The sequence below is a fragment of the Macaca nemestrina genome, chromosome 1 (assembly GCF_043159975.1).
Source record: "Macaca nemestrina isolate mMacNem1 chromosome 1, mMacNem.hap1, whole genome shotgun sequence".
Lineage (NCBI taxonomy): Eukaryota > Metazoa > Chordata > Mammalia > Primates > Cercopithecidae > Macaca > Macaca nemestrina.
The window spans coordinates 160,841,595-160,869,302 of record NC_092125.1 but is presented as its reverse complement, the minus strand read 5'-3'; the positions used below and the strand labels follow the sequence as shown (position 1 = coordinate 160,869,302).

Genomic DNA, 27,708 nt, shown 5'->3' with positions numbered 1-27,708 from the left:
TAAGATCAGAAATTAATAAAATAGAAAAAATAGAATAACAAAGCCTACAGTTGATTATGTAAAAAAATTAATAATGCTGACCAATCTTATCATCAGCAAGATTAAGACAAAAAAGAGAAAACACAAACTACCAATAACTAGAATAAAAAATGGAATATCACTAAAGTTCCTACAGACATAAAAAATGATAAAGATATATAACCAACCCGATGCCAGTAGGTTTGACAATTATACAAAGGCGATTCTATGGAAAATACAAATTAGTGAAACTGACAAAAAAAAACCCTACACGTGTAATCTATTAAAAAGGAATTAAATGTTATTAAAATGTTTTCACAGAGAAGACTAGAGATCCTGCTGATTTCATGAATGAATTCTATTAAGCATTTTAAGATGCAAGAACATCAATTGAATAAAAACTTTCAGATGATGGAGAAGCTAACACTTTTCTTCTGATTTTAAAAAAGCCGAGATAATCATGATGCCAAAAGATGTTTCAAATTACAGACTAATAGCCCAAAGGTGAAAAGATGTATAAATCCTATCACAAAATATTAACAAGTTGTAACCAGCAAAAAATAAATAAGTATACGTCATGATTCTGTGGGTTGATTCCTACTCAAATCATGAATGCAATTCATCACCTTAAAAATAGAAACAAAACCGACTTTTCTTGTAAACTTTTCAATTAATGCAAAATAATCATTTAACACATTTCAATACATAGAATAGAAATACTCAGCAAAATAGACAAAACGGGCATCTCTAATAAGAGGCATCTGAGAAAAACCTCGAGCTAGCACCATGTTTAAATGGTCAAACATTAGACATTTGAGGGAATAAATAGTTCATCCATGATTTTTTTTTCTGATTTTGTTATATCTTTATGTATAAAATTTCTATAAATAGAATTCACATGTTTTAAGTGCAGGATTTACTTATTTTTGATAAATGAATAGAATGATATGAGAACCATCACAATCAAGTTTTACTACACCTCCATCACCTCAAAGAAATTTCTCATGCTCCTTTGCATTACATCTGTGCCCCAATCCCCCAAATCCTGTTAACTGCTAACTTTCTTTTACTGTTTCCCCTTTTTCTAGGATTTCATATAATCATACAGTATGTACTCTTGTGTATGGCTTAATTCACTTAACGTACTATTTTTGAGATTCTCTCATGGTGGATGCTATTTGTATCAGTAGTTGATTTCTTATTATTGCTGAATAACATTCCAATGTATAGGTATACTACATTTTCTTTACTCATTAATCAGATGAAGGATATTTGAATGGTTTACAAGTTTATAGCTATAGTAGACAATACTTTTAAGATATTAAAATACACATATGTGTTTGACATCTGTTTTAATTTTTCTCAGTGGATAACTAAAATGGGAGGTGCTTGGTCAGTGGTGTACCTTTTTAAGAAGTTATAAATTGCTTTTAAAGTGACTGTACCATTTTGCATTCCCGTCAGCCAATATATGAAGATTCTAGTTTCTCTACATCTTCATGGTATTGTCAGCTTTCTTCGCTTTTAGTTATTTTAGGGAACGTATAATAGAATCTCCTTGTGGTTATAGTTGGCATTTTCCTAATGACTGATGATGTAGACCATCTTTTTATGTGTGTTAGTCATTCATATATCTTCTTTTGGGAAGTGTTTCTTTAAATATTTGACCATTATTTATTGAGCCATTTTTTCTTGTTGTTAAATTGTAAGTATTCTTTCTTTATACTGATGTAATATATTGTTAGATATATGCTTTGCAAATATTTTAAACCACTCTGTGGCTACAGTTTCATTATCTTGTATCTTTTTGTAAGCGAAGACTTTTATTGCTTCTAAAATCTCGTTTTTAAATTGTTTTTATGATTTTTGTATAAAAGAAATATATTAAATTATTTAAAAACGTATATAAAATAAAAGGAATTTAAAGGGTTTAAACATACATTTTAGAATAATCTTGTTAATTTCCACAAAACAATGCCAGGAATTTTACTGGTATTGTGTCAAATCTCTATATCACTTTGGGAAATCTGATGTTTTACCTATATTGAGTCTCCAAATTGATGATCATGGTGTATTCCTCCATTCATTTAAGTCTTCTGTAATTGATCTTAGCTATATTTTATGATTTTTAGTGTGTAGGTCTTGAATATATTTTCTTAAACTTATTATTATTTCCATTTTTTTCTGAAGCTATTTTCAATAAAATCTATTTAATTTTCTAATTTAATTTTCAGATTGTTGTTGTTGCTGATAGAAATAAAACTGATTTTTATATTGATCTTGTTAAAATCATGTATTAATTTCCATAGCTATATGCATGATCATGTTCTACATCCTTTACTCAAATGAGTGAGTATATTTTTTATCTGTTCTTATTATACTGTCTAGAATGTCCAATATTCTTAAGTGGAATTGGTGTAAGCAGACAACTTTGCTTTTCAGAAGGGAAGATAGTAGAGGGCATCAGTCTTACCATGACGTAAAATGATAGCTTAAGTTTTTAATATGTCCTTTGTCAGGAAGAAGAAGGTGATTTCTATTGTTTTTAGGAGTTTCCACGCTAAATATGTGAGTTTGTCAAATGTTTTTGTGTCTGTGATATTATCTAATGTTTAATTTATTCAGTTAACATAGTGCATTCTATTGCTTTTCAGATTTTAAATCAACCTTGCATATACTTGGTAATACTTTAATTCTTGCTGAGTTAGATTTACTGACATTTTGTTAAAGATTTTCACATCTTTGAGAGTCTGTGATATTGTTTCATAGTTATTTTGTTATTTGCTTGTTCTATTGTTGTGTGACGTCTTTTTCTGCCTTTGGTGATAAAGTGGTACTGAACTAACAAAATTAGTCAGAAAGTAAACTTTTTTCTCTATTTTGTAAAAAAGGGTGTCCAGGTTTGACATTAGTACTTTCATCATAGTTTTATAAAATTCAACAATGAAGTCACCAGGCCTAGACTTTTCTTTCAAGGAATATTTTTATTAGTAATGAAGTATTTTACTTGATATATAGACATTTACATTTTTGTGTTGTTTTTTTGAATCAATTTGGTAAAATAATTCAATGCCCACTAAGATAAGGTAAGGTACAAGTGTTTTAAACATAAAAGAATTATATGTATAATATATATATGAGTATATGTATATATACCTATATGTACCTACATATATACCTATATATGTATGCCTATACCTATATATACACATATGTAAACCTGTATATACACATATGTATACATAAATATACACACACACACCTATGTTCTTATAGGTATATATGAATAAAAATACCTAATGTTTTAAAAATTGTACCTCCATATTTGCCATTTCCAGTAGTTTTAGTTTCTTCCTCTATATATGAATTATGATCTAATGTAACCTTTTTCACACTGAAGTTCGTTTAGCTTTTTTATTAAGTAGAATTCTACTACCAATGAATTATATCAGTATTTTTTGTATTTGAATTGTCTTTATTCCACAACCACCTGTAAAAAAAGAGTTCTGCTAAATATGGGACTTTTGCTGACAGCTTTTATGTTTTTGTTTGTTTCCTCAGTTTTTAACAACCTGAATAAGTCATTGCAAGGTTTTCTGGTTTCTGTCATTTCTGATAAGAATGTAACTGTTAATCATATCATTGTTTTTCTGCAATTGAGGTTTAATTTTTCTTTTCCTTTGGCCAAGCTTTTCATTTTTATGTTAGTATGTCTAGCTCTGTGGGTGTTGTTTTTTCCTTCTTTTTCTTTTTAGTGTGTTTATCATGTTTCAGATTGGATAAGTTTCTTGGGATCAGTATGGTTTTTGGTTTGTATTTTTAACTAAACTTCTTTTCAAATGATTTTCTGCCTTCTCCCAACCCCATCTTTTACTGGAAAGCTATTAAAATGTGTGCTAAAATATCTGATATTTTCCCACACATCTATGACTTAATTTTATGTGAATTCTTTTTCTTTTTATAATTTGAAATGAGTATCTACTGATCTATTTTAATCAATTACTGATTTATTTTGCCTTATCAATTCTGCTGTTGAGTCATTTAGTGAAATTTTCATTTCAATTATTGTGTATTTTATCTCAGAATTAAAAAAATGTTGATATACAATGAGTATGTGTATTTATGAGTTACATGTGTTATATTGATGCATGCATACAATATGTAATGATCAAATCAGGGTAATTGGTATATTCATTGTCTCAAACATTTGTTATCTCTTTGTAATGTGAATATTTCAATTCTTCTAGCTGTTTTGAAATATACAATAAATTATTGTTAGCTGTAGTTATCCTACTGTGCTACTGAACACTCAAATTTATTACCTCTATCTAATTCTGTTTTTTTACTCATTAACCAACCTCTTTTCATCCCTCTCCTCCCTGAAACTTTCCCAGCCTCTGGTAATCATTATTATGTTCTCTACTTCCATGAAATCAACCTTTAGCTCCTACATATCAATGAGAACAACTGAAATTTGTCATTTTTTGCCTGACTTATTTCACTTAATATGACTTCCAATTCCATCCATGTTGCTGAAAATGACAGAATTTCATTTTTTTGTGGTTGAATTATATTGCATGTATAATACATTCTCTTTATTCATTTGTCTGTTAATGGATACTGATGTTAATTTCATGTCTTTGTTGTGAAAAATATTACTATAAACATCAAAATGAAGACATCTCTTTAACATGCTGATTTTTTATTTGTGTATATATACACAAATACATTTGAGGTATATATATATTTGTGTGTGTATATATATACACACATTTGAGATATATACATATATATATGGCAGTGTGAGTTCTGGTTCACATGGCAAATATATTTTTAATTTTTTGATGAAAACTCCATACTTCTTTCTATACTGACTGTACTAATTTTCATTTCCACCAATACCTGAGTTCTCCTTTTTCCATATCCTCATAAGCATCTGTTATTTTTTGTCTTTTTGATAATAGCCATTTACTATCTCCTTTGATATCTCATTGTGATTTTTATTTGCATTTTGCTGATGGTTAATTATGTTAAGCATTTTTTCAAGTGCCTATTAGCCATATACATGTCTTCTTTTGGTAAATGTCTATTCAGATCCTCTGACCATTTTTTAAAACAGATTAGGTGTTTTTTTTTTTCCTATTGAGTTGTTTGATTTGTTAAAATACATTTTGGTCATTAATCTATTGTCAGATAAATCTTTTCTCTCATTCTGTAGGCTGTATCTTTATTCCAGTGATTGTTTCTTTGCTGTTCAGAATATTTTTGGCATGATGAAATTCAGAAGTTTCTGATGAAGTTCAGGAATATTTTGGCATGATGAAATTCTATTTGTCTATTGTTTGATTTTTGTTGCCTTACTCAAAATATCCTTGTGTAAATCAATGTCCTGAACCATTTCCAATTTTCTTATACTACTTCCTATATTTCCATTATTCCATTCCATTTCCAATATTTCTTTTACATTTCCAATGTTTTATTCTACCATTTTCATAATTCCAGGTCTTACATTTAAGTCTTACTTAAGTTTTGGTGTGATTTTTGCATATGGCAAGAGATAGGAGTCTAGTTTCATTCTTCTACATGTGGATATCCAGCTTTCTTAGCACCATTTATTGAAGAGGCTATTCTTTCCCCAATGTATGTTCTTGGCACTGTTGTCAAATATTAGTTGGTTGTAAGCGTGGGAATTTATATCTGTGTTCTCTATTCAGTTCAACTGGGTTATGTGTCTAGTTTTTTGCAAATATTATGCTGCTTTGGTTACCATAGTTTTGTAGTATACCTTGAAATCAGATAGTGTGATGCCTCCAGTTTTATTATTTTTGCTGAAAATTCCTAGGTGATTCAGGGTTCCCTGTGACTTCATATAAATTTGAATATTGCTTTTCTATTTCTGTGAAGATTGTCATTGGTATTTTCATAGGTATTGCATTCAATCTGTAGATCACTTTTGGTAGTATGAAAGTTATGAACAATATTAATTCTTCCAACCCATGAACATGGGATAACTCTCCTTTTTTTGTGTTCTTTTCACTTTTTTAATCAGTATTTAATAGTTTTATTGTATAGATTTTCACTCCTTTTATTACATTTATTCCTAGTTTGTTTAGTTATTTTGGGAGCTGTTTGTAAATTGAATTGTTTTTTTGATTTTTTTTTTCAGATTAATTGCTGTTGGTGTATACAAATGTTACTGATTTTGTAAGTTGATTTTATAATCTGAGAGTTTACTTTTTAAAAATTCTTTCTTTCTTTCTAATTTATTTATTTATTTATTTATTTATTGAGACAAAGTCTTGCTCTGTCGCCCAGGCTGGAGTGCAGTGGCACGATCTCTACTCCACGATCTCCGTCTCCTGGGTTCAAGAGAATCTCCTGCCTCAGCCTTCTGAGTAGCTGGGACTACAGGTGCACACCACCAAGCCCGGCTAATTTTTGTATTTTTAGTATAGACAGGATTTCGCCCCATGTTGGTCTGGAACTCCTGACCTCGTGATCCGCCCGCCTCGGTCTCCCAGAGTGCTGGGATTACAGGCGTGCACCATCGCTCCCGGCCTAAAAATTATTTCTACCAGACTTTGATGGAATCCTTAGGTTTTTCTAAATATAAGATTAAGTCATAAATATTCCAATGAGACTAGAAGAATGGATGAATTCTTCTAGCAAGGAGAACTAGCAAGGTGCTACCTGCTCTCGCTACAGGCCTCTGGAATTCAGGAAGGGGACCTGTCTGCACCAGGGACACAGAGTTGGAAGGGAATACTGCTTACAGGAATGGAAGGCAGCTGATATGGAGCCCCGCGGGTTTGGAGCCAGAGCATCTGCAGTGGAGCACAGCCAGGGATGGAGATTCCCCTAGGCTCCCCTGGCTCCCTTAAGAGACTTTAGCTCTAGGGGAGCTATTGCAACTGAACTCTGGAGGGCAGTCTTGCCCATCAGATGGGGCCAGTCTGACCTGAGTACCCCTTGGTCTGCTTGCCTCTCCGATGGCCCCTGCCTAGTTGCCTGCTTGCAGAGCAGCTCGGGTGCCCTGGGAGCCTGCATCATAGCTTCTGTGCCAGGGGACCATGCCTAACTAGCAGAGAGCTTCAGTAAGCGACCCTCACAGCCATTCACAAGCCCACCCACTCCCTCCCTACACAGCAGCTTCCCCGGGCCCACAGCAGCCACCGTATAGCTTTGCCAGCGCATGTGCACGTGAGTGGGTTTTGCTTTCCTTGACCTGCCAGCGCATGTGTGTGAGCACTCTGCCCTGCCACTGCTGCAGTGGGAGTGTAGTCCACCTCCCCGCCCCAGCACCACACCATCACACTCAGAGCTTTGGCAGGCACAGTGCCAGCCAGCCCTGTTCCGTTCTTGCCAGTGCCCCTTCCAGCCATGGGAGTGAAACTATGCACAGAGAACAGCGGACCTTCCCCGGACCTGAGTGACCACCCGTGCCGGTGGCACACAGAAAAAGCACACAGACCTGCACCATTCAGTGGACTGCCTGGTGCCAAAACCATCACTAGCATGACTGTGCACGCAGTTCCCAGGAGGGGCCCCCACCACATTGCTTCTGCTGAGGTGAATGTCGCCATGGAGACAGGCCCCCCCCTCCCCCGGTACCCACTAGCACCCTGCCACAGCCAAGGAGCATGCACCCTGCCATGTGTAAAGGCTGCTGCTGGCAAATGCAAATGAGTAGGAGTCCTGTTGTCACCACACTATAAATGCTTTGGCTGAGACCACCCATTGGAGTATAGTTCAGGAGCAGATCAGTGCCCCTAGCACTGTGCATTCCTAACCTTGAGAAGCCAGAGAACAAAGTCGAGGCACAATACAAGTCCCAGAGTTAGAGCATGCAGTTCAAGAGATAGGAATCGAGCCACGGTCACCTAGAATCTTCCAGAAACAAAGCCATTTGACTAAATCCACCTTATACCACAATCAAACCTGTGAGGTCATCAAATAGGAATAGGATATATATAGCAAAGTTCAGCAACTGTAAAGATGGAAGGAACGTAAGCCCACAAAGATGAGAAAGAATGACCACAAAAACCCTGATAACTCAAAAAGCCAGAATGCCTTCCTTCCTGCAAAAAACTGCATCACCTCTCCAGCAAGGGCTCTGAACCAGGCTGAGATGGCTGAAATGACAGAAATAGAATTCAGAATATGGTTAGGAACAAAGATCGTTGAGATGCATCAGTATGTCGAAAGCCAATCCAAGGACGCTAAAAATCACAATAAAACAATGCAGGAGCTGACGGACAAGATAGCCAGCATAGAAAATAATGCAACCAACCTCATAGAACTGAAAAGCAAACTGCAAGAATTTCATAATACAATCACAAGTATTAATAGCAGAATAGACCACATGAAGGAAAGAATCTCAGAGCTTAAAGACTGGCTTACGGCAATAAGACCATCAGACAAGAATACAGAAAAAGTAATGAAAATGAATGAACAAAAGCTCTGATAAATATGGGATTACGTAGAGAACAAATCTGTGACTCACTGATATACTTGAAAGAGACAGGGAGAGTGTAAGCAACTTGGAAAACATATTTTAGAATGTCATTCATGAGAACTTCCCCAACCTAGCTAGAGAGGCCAACATTCAAATTCAGGAAATTCAGAGAACACCAGCAAGACACTTCACAAGAAGATCAACCCCAAGACACATACATCAGATTCTTCAATGTTGAAATGAAAGAAAAAATGTTAAAGGCAGCTAGAAAGAAAGGTCAGGTCATCTACAAAGGGAAGCCCACCTGGCTAACAGCAAATCCCTCAGCAGAAACCCTACAAACCAGAAAAGATTGGGGCAAATATTCAACATTCTTATTAAAAAAAAGTTCCAACCCAGAATTTCATATCTGGATGAACTTAGCTTCATAAATGAAGGAGAAATAAGATACATTTTAGATAAGCAAATATTGAGGGAATTCATTACCCCCAAATATGCCTTACAAGAGCTCCAGAGACTAAATTCTAAGACCTCAATCTACGAAACTACCACCAGAAAATATTGGGAAAATATTCATGATATCGGTCTGGGCAAACATTTTTTGGGTAATACTGCACAAGCACAGAAAACAAAAGCACACATGGACAAATGGGATCACATCTAGTTAAGACGCTTTTGCACAACAAAAGATACAATCAACAAAAGGGAGAGACAACCCACAAAATGGGAGAAAATATTTGCAAACTACAACTACCGCTCTGACAATGGGTTAATAGCAAGAATATGTAGAAGGAACTCAAACAACTCTATTGGGAAGAAAAATCTATTAGTCTGATCAAAACATTGTGAAAAGGTTTACATAGATATTTCTCAAAAGTAGACATACAAAAGCCAAACAGGCATATGAAAAGGTGCTCAACATCATGGGTAATGAGAGAAATGCAAATCAAAACTACAATGAGTTCTCATCTCACCCTAGTTAAAATGATTTTATTCAAAAGACAGGCAATAACAAATGCTGGTGCGGATGTGGAGAAAAGAGAACTCTCCTACACTGTTCATGGGAATATAAATTAGTACAACCACTATGGAGAACAGTTTGGAGGTTCCTCAAAAAATTAAAACTTAAGCTATCATATGATCTACCAATTCCACTACTGGGTATATACCCCAAATAATTTTTAAAAAATCAGTTTATCAAAGAGATGACTACACTCCTATGTAAGTTGCAGCACTGTTAACAATAGAGAAGATTTAGAAACAACCTAAGTGTCCATTGACAGATGAATGTCTAAAGGAAATGTGGTTCATATACACAATGGAGTACTATTCAGCAATAAAAAATGAATGAGATCCAGTCATTAGCAACAACATGGATGGAACTGGAGATCGTTACGTTAGGTGAGATAAACCAGACACAAAAAGACAAAGACTGAATGATCTCATATATTTGTGGGATCTAAAAATAAAATCAATTAAACTCATGGTCATAGAGAGTAGAAGGATAGTTACGAGAGGCTGGGAAGGGTAATGGTTTGTTGGGAGGGACACAGGGATAGTTAATGGGTCAAAAAAATAGAAAGAATGAATAAGACCTACTATTTGATAGCACAATAGGCTGGTTATACTCAAGAATAACATAATTGTATATTAATCCCACAATTTTGGAGGCCAAGGCGGGTAGATCACCTGAGGTCATGAGTTCGAAACCAGGCTGGCCAACATGGTGAAACTCTGTCTCTACTAAAAATACAAAAATTAGCCAGGCATGGTGGCAGGTGCCTGTAATCCCAGCTACTCAGGAGGCTGAGGCACGAGAATCACTTGAACCCAGGAGGCAGAGGTTGCAGTGAGCTGAGATTGTGCCATTGAACTATAGTCTGGGTGACACAGTGAGACTTCATCTCAAAAAAAAAAAGAAAAAAGTAGAAACATCTCAACTTAACAACCTAACATCATAACTAAAAGAACACAAATCTAGCAGAAGACAAGATATAATCAAAATCAGAGCTGAACTGAAGGAGATTGGAAAACAAAATACCATTCAAAAGATAAATGGATCCAGGAGTTAGTTTTTTGAAAAAATTAATGAAATAGACTGCTAACTAGACTAATAAAGAATAAAAGAAAATAAATACAATTAGAAACAACAAAGGATACTACCACTGACCTCACAGAAATATAAATAACTATCAGGGAATATTATGAACACTTCTATGCACATAAACTGGAAATTCTAGAAAAATGAATAAATTTCTGGACAAATATCCCCTCTCAAGACTGAACCAGGAAGAAATGGATTCCGTAAACAGACCAACAACAAGCTTCAAAATGGAATCAGTTATAAATGGCCAATCAACCAAAAAAGCTGAGAACAATCTCCATCTATATCCATGTTGCTGCAAGGGACATGATTTTTGTTTTTTATTTTTGTTGTTTGTTTGTTTGTTTTAATGGCTGCCTAATATTTTATGGTGTATATGTAACTCATTTTCTTTATCCAATCCACTGTTGATGGGTACCTTGATTTATCCCATGTCTTTGCTATTGTGAAGAGCACTGCAATGAACTCATATGTCATGTGTGTGTGTGTGTGTGTGTGTGTCTTTGATAAAATGAATTATTTTGGGGGAGTATATACCCAGTAGTGAGATTTTCGGATCAAATATTAGTTCTGTTTTAAATTATTTGAGAAATCTCCAAACTGCTTTCCACGATGGCTGAAGTAGTTTGTGGTTTCACCTTTCTTGATAAAGTCTATTTTATCTGATATAAGTATAGCCATTTCTGCTCTTTTTCCCTTTCCATTTGCATTGAATAACTTTTGCCATCCCTACATTTTTTGGCTTTTTATGTCTTTATAGAAGGAGTGATATTCTTGAAGACAGCAACTGTTGGGTCTTATTTTTTTAATCCTTTCAGCCACTCTATAACTTTTAATTGGTTAATATCATCCACTTCTATTCAAGGTTCTTATTGATAGATAAGAGTTTACTACTGCCATCCTGTAATTTGTTTTCTGTGGGAATTTTTTGGTAGATTCTTTATTCATTTTTTTTCTCTATTATTATCCTCCTTTGTGGTAAAGGTTAAGTGATTTTCTCCAGTAATATGTTTGATTCCATGCTATTTATTTTTACTTTATCTATTATAGGTATTTTTCATGGTTATCAGGCAGCTTACAAAAAATTTCTTATAACATGTTATTTGAAACTATCAACAACTTTGATCTCAGAGAAAAGTGTCAAAAGCAAATCCTATGCTTTAATACTACAGGCCTATATTTTGACTTTTGATGCTTCATTTTACTTTTTTCACATTGCCTATCTCTTAACAAATCATTGCAGTTATGTTGTTTTCAATAGTTTTGCTTTTGGTCTTTATAGTTTGATATGTGTTTTACTTACCAAAATTACAGTATTAGAGTATTCTGAATGTCTCTGCTTTCTTATTTTACTAGTGAGTTTTATACCTTCAGATGTTTTTTGTGTTACCTGGTAGCATCCATTTTTTATTTTTTAGATTGAAGACATCCCTTTAAATGTATTGTATGATATATATAGTTTGATCGATTCCTTCAGCTTTTGTTTATCTAGAAAAGCACTTATCTGTCCTTCATGTTTAAATAACAGCTTTGCTGGGCTGCAGTATTCTTGGTATGCAGGTTTTATTTTCCTTCAACAGTTAGAATACTACATCTTACTCTCCTCTGGTCTGCAGGTCTTCTGCTGAGTAGTCTGTTGAAAGCCATATAATGACTCCATTTCTTGTGTTATATTTCCTGCTGCCCACTGAATATTTTTTTTTAGTATTTGGATTTGCTAATTTGATTATGATATAACTTGGATAATTCCTCTTTGTGCTGAAAGTAATTGGTGATTTCTGAGATCCCTATAAGTGGATGATCTTGTCTTCCTCTTCTTTTTCTAGATTTAAAATATTTTCATTATTTCCTTAAATATGCTTTTTAAGCCTTTTCTATTTTAATCTCCTTAAGGAATTCCAATTATATGGGAATTAGTTTACTTGATGTTGTCTCATAAATTTTGTATGCCTTTTTCACTGTTTTTAAATCTTTTTTTCTCCTCTGATTAGATAATTTTATACGCTTTGTCTATAAGCTTGCTAATTAATTCCTGTGTGATCAAGTCTCCTGCTGAACCTTTCTAAAGAGGTTTTTATTTAAGCTGTTGTATTACTTATTTCTAAGATTTTGTTTTGTTTTGTTTTTAACTTATTTCTCTGTTGAATTTCTCACCTTCATCCTGAATTGGTTTTCAAATTTTATTTACTTTTTCATCCATTGTTAAAAATGATTCTTTTATCTTCTTTCAGAGGATGATTCTGATTTCACTGTCAGAAACTTCACAGATTTTCAGCTCTTCTGAGTTCATTACTGGAGCTCTTGGTGGCATTCCTTGTTTCTTTTGGTGGTCTCATATTTCCCTGACTTTTCACAATTCTTGCATTTTGACATTCGTGACAGCCCATTTGTGGAGACAGTCATCTCTTTCAGTTTTTGCAAGTGTTCTTTGGTGGTGTTAGACATTTACTTTCTAGTATCAGAGCATAAATGCTGGCCTTTACTGTTTTCCATTCTGGAAAAAACTTACAGTGATCACCAGAACTAAATCACAGCCCTGGAGCTAAATCATTGTCTTGTCATCATATCTTTGTTTGGGGAAGACTTAAAGTGAGCACCACAGCTTAATTATTGTCCTGAACTATATTGCTTCCTTGCTGTTGTTTCCCAGTCTGGAGAAGTGTTAAGCAAGCACCGGAACTTAATTCCAAAATTTTGTTTCCAAACCAAGGGAAGGCTCCACCAGAGCTTCTGAGATTTGTGAAAAATCTAGCTAGGTGTTTGGGCCTCCATTTAAATTGTGCCCCCTGAAGTGCCTTGACATTAGCTAGTATTTTCAACATGGTTTCCCTGCTGATTGAAGTGTTGAGTAACCACCAAGGTCTGCATACCAGTCACTGTGATCAACTGCTCTTTGTCCCCAATTCATCCCAGGTAGTCTAGACCTCCTTCATTCCCAGTGGTTCCTGTGGGATGGTATCCGAGTGACCTTCCCATGAAGATTCCTAAACAAGCAGGGAGATGGAACATACCCTCCAATTTCCTCCTCTCACCTTGGCAACCGTAAGTCTAAGAAAATTATCTGTGAATGGCATTATGCCAGGTTACAGGAGGGGTTGGCACAGACTGAAATTATTACTGTTTTTTTTTTACTGGTTGTAACTTCTCTCAATTAGGCTTCTCTTTAAAGTTCTGGTGTATTTAGGCTGGTATTCTTGTTTTTGAATCGTTTCTAGTTGTATTCTTTGAGGTTAGTAATACTGGGTGACTCTTCTAATTGGCCATCTCACTGACATTACTTTTATATCCACAGCTTCTGTTTGTTTTTTTTATGTTGAGATTCCTAACTTGATTATTTCTTGTATATTTACCATTAGTTCTTTGAAGTATTAATAAAAGCTGCTTCAAAGGATTTTTCTGCCAACTCTAAGTTGGAATAAATTTTGATTGACTTTTTTAAACTCTTGCATATGTATCAATTTTTTTTGATTGTCTAGTCATCTCTTGGTAAAATTACTAGTTATTAAGTATTGTATGAGCATTGTAGATAATACATTGTAACAACTCTTGATTTTGTTTTGTTCTTCAGAAGTTTTTTTATTTTTTGCTTTAGAAGGGAATCAGCTTGTCTCAACTCAAACTGTTAACATTATCTCCATCATGGGATGCATAGTTTAGTGTAGTTCTCTGGAAATATCTTTTCTTCTCAGTTTATCCGTAAGCCAATGCTTTGTTTGAGTGGAGGTTATAGTTAGATACTAGAATCCAGTAAAGCTTATTCTTTACTGTATGGCTTGTGTTTAGGTGGAAGGAAACTTTTGAAGTTGTTAAAAATTCAAAAATATGGCTAGTATTTTAATTTTTTCAGGCTCTCTAGGATCTTCTGGTGGCATATATATTTTAGCAGAGAGAAATGTGTGGGGAGTTTCTTAACTCAGCCTAAGTGCTTTTTTTTTTTTTTCCCTCAAAATTGTCCCTTTAAATTTCCAACTGTTCTTCTCTCTGAACTAAGTCCCCTACCTCTATCACTAAAATCGTAGGTCTTTGTTGCCTATTTTCTAAGGGGTGAGAGTGTCCCTGGGCAAGAATATCACAAACTCACTTTCTGATCTGATGCAGCAGTGCACGATGAATAAACAGTTATGAAATTCTTGCCTGCTCGGGTTGATTTCCTAGTGGCCTAAAACTCATGTTTTTATTTTAAAAATTTTATCCCATCTTACCTAAGTTTTATGCTGAGAAGGCATTAATGCCAGCATCTTTTCATGTGGCTATAACCAATGTAATATTTTAATTAAACTACCTCTAAATCTCTGTAAATGCCATTCTCTAATCTGTAGCAAAAAACTTCAGTTTTGCTTTTTAAAAAATATTTTTTCTCTACAAAAATATTTTTTAAAAAGCAAAACCATATATGCTTTATATTATCTATCCTTTGAAATAAAACATATTTACATATGCTTTATATCTTTTAAGATCTGATATAAATGTTGCTTCTTCTGGGAAGCCTTACTGTATTTCCTTGGAAATATTTACTTGGCTCCTCATCTGGACTTTCACAGAAATTCATTTATTGTTTGTTTTAACAGATTTCATTCCTCATTACAATTATCATTATGGTTACCTATTGTATGTATTTAACCACTAATAATGTAGATAATTCCTTGTAGAGGGACATGTGACTTGTACATCATATGCATTTAATATATGATTGCAGAATTTATGGTTACATGCAACTAATTCCTGACATCTTACAAAGGGTATTTCAGTTGCCATGTTTTCTTTAAAACTAATAACTATATGGTTTTTAGTAAATTATTGAAATGCTTTTTCTGGATAATCTTTCCCTGTACCCTTTGGATCCATGTATACTCATATTTACTTCCCATTTCTCTCTATTATTAATTGTATAACTTCATGCATGTTACTTATTTTTTGTACTTTATTTTCTTCACCCAAAATGGAAAATTGATACATCACGGAATTTTTGGAAGGATCGTGGAAATATCGTGTACAACATTCACTATATATGCCAGGGACATGATTGGTGCTGTTTAATTTGAACTGTTTTCTGCAATTCAGTGCTGACCATGTTTCTTTCCCAGGCATAGAAAAAGAGAAACTTTAAACTCTCAGCAATGTCATGTTGATGTGTGGGAAACACAAGGATCCCAAATTATCTGCCAGGTATCTACTACTGCTGAAGTTCTTTGAAGTATATGTATAGTGAACTCATTGCAGAAAAAATACAGACTCTATAGCACACTTCTTGTCCTTATACTAGTTATCTAAGATTGAACATACGTGTTTATGTTTTGTCAGTGACATGTTTAATTACATTATTAACAGACACAATGTCGATGGTAATTTTCTCCAAGATTCCTCAAAGCTCAAAAGCATTGGAAAGAGATTTTAGTATTTCTGTTCCTACTCTGGAAAAATAACCTATAATTTTACATTGTAAACAAATTGTGCATCTCAAAGATCACTATTATTGCCTTGTTTTCTGATAGTTTTCTCCTCCCATCAAGTTGTGTGGGAGGGAAAAGAAGTAGTGAACCTGAAATTCCACCAAATGTGACAGTATGTGGCCAGTAATGTGCCTAATCATATTTGCTTTAACCCTCACAATAAATCTGAAAGACAAATATTATTGTCCATTTTATAGCAGGGAAAATGGTACAGAGAAGTTAGTCCGTTGCTTAAAGTTACACAGCTTTGAAGAACAGAATTAGGGTTCAGAGTCAAGCCTTTTAAATCTGAAGTTTATGACTCTTCCTCCTGAAACACCACTTATATGAAGGACTTTGAACAAATGATACCATATTGCAGTAGACCCAGCAATAACACTTTGTTTCATGCTGTGCCAAATGACTATCTTTGCGATATATAAAACAACCTGACATAACTGTGACATAGTCATTTAAAAATATTTGTAAAGCCACCACAAAAATGCTTTTTATAATTTAAATTGTGAATAATGCCAAGAATGTTAACTCTTGAAATGTTAACTTGTGTGTATACTCATGCTGTGTGCATATTAATACAAGCTTATTTTATATAGATAGATCTAGTACTTTTCAAACGCCATTGTTTTCACTAGATTGAACTGTCATCTGCTTTAATAACATGAAATTCTTATTTCATTGCAGTATCACAAACAGCTACACTATGTTTTTTTTGACAAGCTGTATTTTTACTTTACGCTTTATTCTTGAAGCTTCAAAAATTGATACCAGTTCTTTTCAAGACAATGTGTTCAACACAGTGGGGTAAAAATACTTTTTCTTCTTATATTATCGAGTAAAATTCTAGGTGATAGAGTTCAAATATAAACTTTGTCTCCGCTCATAACTCAGAAGCTTGTGGAATGCCTTGATAGTTAGGCAAACATGTTAAATTTCATGTAAACAGTCATCCTATGTATTCACAAATGCATTCTTATTTTAAACATGTCTTTTCTTGTTTGTGTTTCTGGTTTTTAAATATTGTGATTCCTGATTCAAGTATCTGATAAAAACTTTTAATTTTTAAAGTGTATGATAACGTTTTTAACTCTATGTCTTTTCACATAAATAAGGCATAGAAATTTTTCACAGAGTGCAAAGACAGAAAGTTAAGACACATCATCTATGCCTCTAGAACTTAAGTATAGGCGACATGAATTAAAAATGAATGCTTCCAAAAATGTACATTTTTTCATTAACATCTCTAAATACATAAAAATGTGAAATCATCTATATATTTGCATGTTCATACATACAATATAATAGCTTATAGGTATATAATAGTTAGGAATACTCACATTTATCAGGTGATTACTACATGACAGATACAAATCCAGATTTTGTGTGGTAAGAAGTTTAAATAATTTAGAAAATCTTCTGTAGGTAAAAATAAAATACAAAATGAGACATACAAAATTAAGTATGAATGTGAATATTTACTTGGAATAAGAAAATAAATCATTTACAGTTACATAGTTTCAAAAGTCTAACAAATCTAAAACATGGACAATTCCAGAAAACTAATACATTTTATTAAAATAGCTCCAAAAATCTACTTTTTTGGTTTTATGTTCTTTGATTATTTCTTCACATGACAATTATTTTGTTATTTTTTTCTCAAAGGGAGAAAGGTAATTCCATCTTTCCATTAGGATTACTGGTTTTATTTAATGATAGTTTAGAAAAGATTCTCTCAGCCTAATAATTCATCTTTGGTAATGCCATGTAACTTTTCGGATTGTTGTCAACTTTGGAAAAAATTTTACAAAATTTCTTTCATATATTATTGTAAGATTGAGGAGTATTTTAGGTATTTTTGTGCAGTTACTCATCTTCAATATTCTTTGAATTAACAATACCTATGAAATAATTTGTCATCTCTGTTTCCTTACTGCAGTGGCTTATATCAGCATTTTGTGTTGAATTTATAAAAAAAAAAAAAACAATTTTTTTTTTGCAATGAAAAAAGCTTCATTAATTAATTGGACTCTTAAATTAGTCAAGCCTATATATTGCTTGTAGTAAAATCTTTTGCTTAATAAATTGCTGACTTTGGAATGGCCTGAAAATTATTTTAATTCACTTCTCATTGCTACAGTAATTTCTACTGAATTTATATAACAACACAAGCAAACATTGTTTTATTTTGTATTTCACCTAATAAAAGTATATCTTGCTTTGTCAAATATATTTCTGGCAGAAGAACAAAATCCATTTTCACTTAGCATTTAGGAAAAGTGAATTTTTTGCTTTTACCATTTCACATATTATTAGAAGAATTGCTTGCTGGTTTGCTTTTGGTTCCCTAACTTTGTTTTTTCTCCACTATCCACATACTTCTGTTGTCATGGGCCAGAGGACACTTTCTCGTATTATGACTCAACCTCTGGTCCCTCTTCTAGAGGTCAAAATTCTGGGTTAGTTTGCAGAGTGAGCCGTAGCAAGAATTTTTCTGGAAGCCACTTCTACAATTTCATGGCTTACATATCTACCATGAATTCCATGACTAACTATATCTAACCATAAAGAAAATGACTTCTAATCACAAGAGTATACCCCAAGAAATCCAGACAAATTATTGTCCTAACCAAAATTCCCCTTAGCAAAATTTCCCATATAGTAGATATCACTCCAATGGTATCATAGAAAAGGGAAAGTATAATGAATGAGAAGAGTAAGTGAAAAAAGTTATAGGTCTTTATTAACTCTAAATAACCCACTTATTTCTTTTCAAAATTTTGCAAAAATCCTAACCCCTTGCCAGGACCTCTCTAGGGCACTTGAAATATATATTATCTTCATGATAAACTTACCCTATTTATAGTTCACATAGAGTATTTTCTTATATTCTACATAGAATACATTCTACATATTCCACATAGATTATTTTGTCCAATCCTCATACACATTTTTTGAGGATAAACCACTTTAGTCTTACAAACAAGCATATTGAGGAAGAGAGAGAGAGACCGCATGACTTTCAAAATTATAGCTAGAACCCTGGCAATTTGATTCTGAAGTCTATTTTCTTGTCCCTGCCAGGCATTTTTAATTGCATGGGGAAAAGTGACTTCAGACAGTGGTGATGATTTGCTTTGCAGCTGATCAACTTAACCATTGATTGTGTTAAGCTTCATTTAGATTTAGATTCTCTTCACTCACACAAAACTGAAGTGTGTAACAACCTGAACTTGCCTTAACCTAGGCAGTCCTTTTGTCCATAACAAGCATGAGGACTAGGAAAAATGCAAATACAGAGCTAATTGAATGAAGAGCAGATTCAATGTTGAGATGCATTTTGCTATATACTAATGAAAATCAATAAATTACAGCTGCATCCATCTTCATAGATAAACATAATGAAGAAAATGTTTACCATTAAGAGGAAGTTGTTGAAGTTTGTAAAAAGTATGCTTCCATTTATATAAAGTTTGAAATATAGGCTATGTGTGTCTGTGTGAGAATAGAGCATGGAAATGGAAATGATAATCACAAAATTCAGGATAGTGGTTGTAGGGTTGGTGGGGAAAGGAGAATAGAATCATAGAAATGAACAAAGGAAACTTCAAAGGTATTGGTGCTGTTTATTTTATTGTTATTTCATAAGGCTTAGAGACATGTTGTAAATATCTTAGATGTTAAATATTTAATTGAAACAATCAACACATTTCAATGGGATTTGAAATAATTAGGTGGGTAGTGGGACAGTTTTGGGCTGAGAAAGACCAAGCCAAAGAAATGTAGGCATAAGTAACATAATTGGGTGAAACTGGGAGCTTGACAAAAAGTTTTCTGGCTTGGAGATTCCTATTCTGAGGATATATTCATGAAAAAGCACATCTAAGTGTAGGTCAGAATTTGAGAGAATGGACTCATTGAAATGCCCAAGTGAGGCAGAAACATCAATGTCCATTGTTCAAGTTGAGTCATATATCCCTAACAGAAAATATATTAGTTTGTTTTCAAGCTGCTGATACAGATATACCCGAAACTGGGAACAAAAAGAGGTTTAATTGGACTTATGGTTCCACATGGCTGGGGAGGCCTCTGAATCATGGCAGGAGGCAAAAGGCACTTCATACATGGCAGTGGCAATAGAAAAAAATGAGGAAGAAGCAAAAGCAGAAACCCCTGATAAACCCATCAGATCTCATGAAACCCATTCACTCTCAAGAGAACAGCACCTGAAAAACTGGCCCCCATGATTCAACTACCTTCCCATGGGTCCCTCCCACAACACATAGGAATTCTGGGAGACACTATTAAAGTTGAGATTTGGGTGGGGCCACAGCTAAACCATATCAGAGAATAAAATAAGAATAGCTTTACAATTACCACGGTGCAAGTGGCAAGTATTTGGGGGCAATTTAGGGAACTAGTGAGCAGACATTGCAATGTTTGGCAACATTTCATTTGCTGTCAGAAGATACATCTAAAATGTTTACTATATATCATAAATAATGCCAGGTCCTGTAGTAAGATATTGAGGAAACAACCACACAGATCCTGTGATTTTTCAGGGGCATGAATTGTGTTGCCTTTCAGAAAACATGCTCCTTAGGAGATGAAAAATAAGACAAAAGCCTAGTTACTGAATTACTGGCACAAATAACAATACCTGGTTTGACAAATTTGTGTTAGGAACTAGAGATCCCTATTACAAGGGGAGCTATTGTTACAAACTCAAAAATTGAGGAACTAGAATTTAAGCTAGAATTCTAGTCATTGGTGAACTGGGGTAAGAAAATTAGAGAAGGAACAATAGGTTGTCATGAAAGACGGGGAGGATGTAAGTTCTTTTCATTGCTGAGGTTAGTTACATATACATATGCATATACGTGTGTGTGTGTGTGTGTGTGTGTGTGTTTATTAATTAGTGTAGGGATGGGGGATTAAAATAATATTGCAACAATGCATTGAAAATAAGTTGGTTCAAAGAAAGGTAAAACTTTGAATTATTCATAAAACAATGAAATAATGCCCACAGTGTCAGTAGATACACACACCTCTTCCAGCCCATAGATTTTTTTACTTGTAACTGTTAAAATAGGCACACTTTTTGTTTATGTTTGGTGATATATGTTCACCTTTTTACATAGTCCATGAAGCAATTATAACAATGTGTCATAGTTTCCAGTACATAGCATGCTAATATTCACTTGCACTTTTTAAATTTTGTCCACTCTTCACCTCTCTCTACCTTGTTCTGTGGCCAGGGAGGCTAATATGAATGGACTGCATCAGTGAGCATTTTTGCTTCTGGCTTGTCATTGTGTTTGACTAATAAAAGCCATTGACAGGAGATCAAAAGGCAGAAAGATAATACAAACAGGGCATTTAGTTTTTAGTTCCCTCCAGCTGGGCCATTTTGGTCTTTACCAAAGCCACAGCTCCTGCCAAGCTACACTATCCAGCAACTACAACTGCGATCATTGGGTGACAGTAATTTCTCCTTCCTCTTTCCCCTTCAGGCCTAGAGGAGGCAAGATGTCTTCTGTTGCAAGCCCCAGAGTGCTTCGCCAATTCTTGTTGGTCATCTGTAATTTTGCCCACAGTTTTTAACAGTTTCTTAACTAAACTCTCTTAAATTACTCATTTGAGGTTAACATCTCTTTTTAGGATACAATCTGATACACAAAATATCCAAATGTTAGTATTTGAATGAAAGTTTTCTTTTCAGATTCAATGAGATAACAGTCCTGCTTTATTGACCATGGTTAAACCATCTGAGATAGCTGAGATAATTATTTGGCTCTGGGGTTGATTTCAACAGGAATGAAGTATAGAATGGGGGTAAAAGCATGGACCCCAGAGCCCCTGACTGACACATCAAAAGCACAGGCAAAATTTTACTATTTTTATTTATATTTCACTCAATAAAAGGCTAAATGTTTTTAATGTCCATAATTATCCAGGGATAAAATAGCATCCTTTGGAGATAATGCATACGTTTTTGTTGGAAATGTTCAAGCAGAGGCCCAATGAACATCATCAAGGCTTTCTGAGGAATAGTGCCATATTTGGTAGAATTTGAACTTCATTTGTTCTCAGGTATCTTCTTGTTTTGTTTTTATTGTTTTAAGGGACTATTTGCATGTCTTTCTAGAACAGGTTACTAAAATGTCAGGAAATGCCTGTAATAATCCTAATCATGGCATGATATAAATTGAGCCTTTTGAGAATAAAAATCCAATTCTAAAGGAACACATTTGCAAATTTAGAGATAGTGTAATACCTATTTTTAGTACCCTTTTTTATTTTTTCAAAACAAGTAAGTTATAGCACACTTTATTGAAAAATAATAAAGGTCACAAGGTAGAAGATACTTGAAACTTTGCAGGTATTATGGGAGAAGAGAGAAAAGAAACTCATATTTTTGTTTCACTAGTACAAAGTCAGTAACTTCATATATCATTTTAATGTATTTATCAGATTAAAAGTAATTTAATATAATTTGTATTTTAATTATATGTAGTTCTTCTTTTCTTTAAAATATGAACTTACTTGATCTTTTATCAACTCTTAAAATTTATATGCCAAATCTAAGAAACATAGAATACAATATATGTTTTGAACAAGTATATTTCTAACTTAATGATTTAGGAAGGAAATGTGCCTTCTCCTGCTGTCAAAACCAGCATTCTTTTTCTAGGTTTATGCAGTGAACCTATGCAAGAATCCAATATCACCTAAATCACTTGGGCATGCTGCCATCAAGTTGAAAATCATATTTTACACAATGGTGCTTTCTTTCAAAAAACGAGAAAACAATAAATTTTTATATTATGGGGAGAGTCTTAAGAAACACTATCAATGAAAGAAGTCAGGGTCTGTTCTAGCTGCAGTTGTAAAACTTATCAGCATCTTAACCATTCCAAATGTCCAAAATCAAGAACAGGTATACAGCTTTCCTTTCGGAGACAGGTTGAAATTTCTCACTGGGTGATTCCCTTTGCTTTCATTAAATGCATCTCTGATATCTCTGGAATTGCAACCTTTTTAAACTAAAGTATCTCTGTTCATTATTTAACTCTGAGTCCCTGAAAAGACAGTCTCATGTGATATGTTCTCTGTAGGTGCTAATTTATGATTGGCGTTTTGATGGAGAGCTGTCAGATGGCCTTCTTTCTCCCCTCCTCTTCTACGTTGATTTATTGGTAGGAGGAAGCTGCAATTGCAGTGGCAACTTTTTCCATTTAGACTTCACAGATATAGTGTACACCATTTCCAATGATTAAACAGAATGCAGCTGACAGACAGGATTTCATTACTGAATCATAGAGAGGAGATGACACACTTTTTAATGGCATTATTTTTTTCTTTCTTGGATATTTAAGTCACAAGTGAGTACAATTTTGGCAGCTCCATTCTTATCCCCATTTGGACATATAAAAATCTTCCAATTTGGCACCCTAAGTGCCAAATATTGAATGGCAGCTTTAGTTTCAGAGTGATGGATGATCAAAATGAGAGGCCCATTATAAGTCAAGTGCATTCTGAGAGATATGGAAGGAAAGCTTCAAGTACTTGCTCAAAGTCTACCTGATACTTACTGGAATAAATATTGTCTTTAATGACTTTTTACAGAAGAAAATAGATCAGACATATTTTAACACACAGATAAGCAGGGTAGGATTGACAATAGATCTTATGTCAACCCCAACCCCTATTCTTCAGTCTATTTTTGTTTCTGCTTAAGTGCTTTTAGCCACTGGCAGAGCTAACACATGTTTTGACCTAAGATGGAGAAATGCAGAATTTAGTAGTACATGTCTATGGCATTCAATTGATTTGACTCAAGTCAAGTTAATGGAATATGATCTAAGATCATGAGAATTGAATTCGACGAAAGTGATCCCTGGGTTTCTGTTGATGGCTGGAGTGTCATTGCTCAGCAGACCTATACAACGAGATTTGATATATCTAACTTTAAGGGGCTGTTCTTGAAAAACAACCTGTTATCTTTAACCAGCTGCAGCTTCCAAATGATTTTCTTAGACAGCTATTTTTCCAGATTGATTCCACAAGTAGGCCTTCTTATTTTTTATATCAAGATAGGAATAGTAAAAGGCCACTGACAAAAGTTTTAATGCAAAAATTTCAGAAATTATAATTCATCAGTACAATTACACTGAACCTCCCGAAGCATCTGCTATGGGCAAATTGTCTGCTATGTACTGAAATGAAAGATAACAATTTGAACTGGATAAACAGCTTCTTTACTCAAGGAGAAAATTAATAATGTAGTATTAAAAACAATAAGATGCATAATAAAGGTATAACCCACAAACTATATTATCCCACAGGAAAAAAAAGTGGTTTTCACATATCCACAAACCAACTCTCCCAAACTCACCCCTTTCTGTGAGGGTCAGAGAAAATTTCACAAAGAAAAGAGCCTTGACCTAAGCCGAAAGATATAAGAACATGTAGGTTCACAAAGGTAATTTTAATTTATGTAAAGGTAACCAAGTTGCAGTGATTAACTGGAATACTTTAATAGTAATATGCATGAATATGGGTTTTTATAAGAAAAATTTGCCCACATCAGTCCATCCAGAGATGCACACAAATATTGCAGCTATTTCCTTACAAAGAGCTTAGTCATATAAGAAGATAGTAAACAAAGTTTTGTCCTTTCTAGAATATCTTAAGCCAAATAATATAATCAGATTTAGTTGCAGTGGTATTTATAATTTCAAGCCTAGTTTTCAAAAAGATAAGTAAATGGCCGAACAATATTTTCAGTGAAAAATGGGATTTGGGTTCACGTTTTTAGGTCACATATAATTACAACAAAAACAAAATCTATGACTCAAAATTAACTCATATATTTTCCATATTATATGTGGTTCATAAAAAGTGAGTTATTCTGAGACATACTAGGATTCTGTCTGGGAGGGAATGAAGCCACAGACAATCACAAGCATGGCTTAGCTGTAAGGCATTTTTGGTCTTTTATTGCCCAGTTAAGCTATTGCAGCCGAGAGATACTATGTACAAAGAAGTTTAACTTAGAACCAACTTGATGGTTAGGAAGAGGTCTTTACACAAATACCCCTGTGCCTATTTTCATGTTAGCTTTGTTAGACTGAACACTTGTACGATACTGAGAACAGAACTAACCAGAGATGCTTAGCACCTGTCAGTTCACATGTAAATAGGCACTGACCCAATAAGTTTAAATGCAGAGATGATGCCTCAGCAGATAATCACATTGTATCACCCCGTAGAGCTAGGATTTAATAAATTAGTCCTATGTCAATCCTACTACTAAAAAGACTGTTTAGACTTGAAGCTGGCATTGACCTCAAATTGAGAGTAAGGAGAGCTTAAAGAAGTTGCCCAAACTCCACTCCAAGATGGAGTGGGAGGACTGGGTTGAAGATATTAAGGCACAGAACAGAATGAGGCCCAATACTTGGCTCTTAATATTAAAAAAAAACTAGATCTAAATTAAAGTCAAATGCTAAATAATTTGTGTGAAGGAGAATTAGCTTACGTAGCATTTGTTTTGAAACTGCTTCCAAGACTTCCCCTCACTGGATAAAACTATTCAAATACGGATAAATGGATAAGTTTTGGAAATGAAATATTAGACCCAGATATGTATAGGAAGAATAACTTCAAAGAAGCTTTATTGGGTTCCATGCCAAAGTTAGATGAGAGAAAGATGGCTCATGGGACATTCAGGAGTCTCATTGTGAGGATAAGGTTATATCGTAACAGAGGAGGCTGAGAAGCATCAGTTAGAAGAGGACTGTCAGCAGTGAACTCACCAATACGGAGTAATTATCCTCAAAGACCAGATTAATGCCAGACACTCTCTCCATCACCATGAGCCTGCATTGGGCCAAATGCCACATCCTGAGTAAATAATATGGACAGGAGAGAAATCCTGAATGGGATTGTTTTTAACTGAAATGCCCAATAAATAATGCAAATGACTGAGTTCTCCCAGAAGTTAGTATTTGACATACAAATTGAGGTTTATGAAAAAAAGTTTTATGTTTTGCATGCCTTAGTTAGCATGGAATGCGTATCTCCTTTCCTGGCCTTTTGCTGGGATTCCTGACCCATACAGACTCAAAGAGAAAATGCCATTCATTACTCAGCAGCACTTCTGCCAATCAGATAAATCCAAGTTTCTGTATTTTGATTAAGGATAACTGAATCTATAAACACCCACTGGAGGTATTAAATGTTTATTTATATCCACTTATATGAATTAAACACATATTCACATCCACTTATATTCCCATGAGTGTCAGGTACTACAGTTAGCATCATTTTTGTTTCAAGGGTTGATTTCACTTTTTGTCTATTTTAGAAATTATTTTCAAGGTTTTTGTTTTGCAATGATACACTTTTTCATTTCCAATTAATTCAATACTATGACTCAGCTCAACCTATCTAAGAATCTCCTGTGTGCAAGTTGTCTGATAGCATTTAATATGTGCTAGAGTTTATGCAAGGCACTAAAGATCAAAAGATAAAAGCTTTCCTCCTTAAGGGACTTCCATTCTAAAATGTGCTTCTTTCCTAATAGAAGCACTGTAAATTACAAGAGAGTCAATGGATAGAGAGGTGGGAAGAGGGAGTGATTATAAGGGCCTCTCTATTATGGAACAATAGGCAAAGGTTTACTAGGTCTTGTCTTTTCTCTGCTTCCACTAATCAAGTAACTGGCGTTCTTCCCTGGGTCTGTTGCTTTTTGAGTATTTTCTGTACTCTCAAAACAATTCAACTTGAGACATCTTCTTGAATGCCCCAGTAACTTATGAATGATGTGAGAGTAATATACATATAAGGTAGCCAAAGATTAACCAATTTATTATAAGTTAACAAATTAACTGTGGTTGAAAGAATTTTTGAATTTTTAATAAAAAAATCCATGAATTATGATACTGGCTTGATTCCTCGTAAACCAAATGTGATGGGTAGATATCTAAAGATGGCACCTGCTAGATTCCCATCCCCTAGTTATTAAGTGAGACATTCATCTAAGCACTACAGTAAATAAATCTTTGCTGAGGTTATTAAAGTACCAATAGAACTGAACCTTAAGATACAAAGATTTACTTTGTAGGCCTGACCCAATCAAGTGAGCCCATTAAAAGCAAAGAGTTTTATCTGGCTGGTGGCAACAGAGGAAATCAGAGATATTTGAAGCACGAGAAGCATTCAGCCATGTAATTGTTAACTTCAAAAATGGGGGAGTCTATATGCCAATAAATGTAGCAGCTCGAGGAGTTGAGAGCTGCTCTGAGCTGACAGCAAGAAAACAAAGACCTCAGGCGACAACTGCAAAACACTGAATTCTGTCAACGATTTGAATAAGCTTAGAAGTGGATTCTCCATCAGAGCGTTACAGTTAAGACACATACCAGCAAATACCTTGATATCAGAAGCAGATTATCCACCCATATCATGCCAGGCTCTGACCTACAGAACTTAGAGTTAATAAATAGATGTTGTTTTATGCCAATAAGTTTGTGGAAATTTGTTATGCAACAGTAGAAAACTAATACATCAAGCAACTTTATTCAATTAAATTAGAAGTTCTGGAAGTCAGTTTCATCCTCTACCAATTACTAATGGAAGTAATTATAATACATGTAGGTATTTTTCTGATACTTGAATAA

General features: G+C 34.2%; 2 long non-coding RNA genes across 2 annotated transcripts in view; one reads left to right on the top strand and one right to left on the bottom strand.

Moving 5' to 3' along the window:
* The window catches only part of LOC139361906 (uncharacterized), a 70,375-nt gene that overhangs the window by 22,471 nt on the left and 20,196 nt on the right, over positions 1-27,708 (bottom strand). The window contains exon 3 of the long non-coding RNA XR_011619857.1: positions 17,362-17,440. This is a non-coding gene — a long non-coding RNA (uncharacterized lncRNA). The remainder of the gene's footprint in view (positions 1-17,361; positions 17,441-27,708) is intronic.
* The window catches only part of LOC105498379 (uncharacterized), a 203,428-nt gene that overhangs the window by 166,394 nt on the left and 9,326 nt on the right, over positions 1-27,708 (top strand). The gene's annotated exons all lie outside the window — the stretch shown is intronic.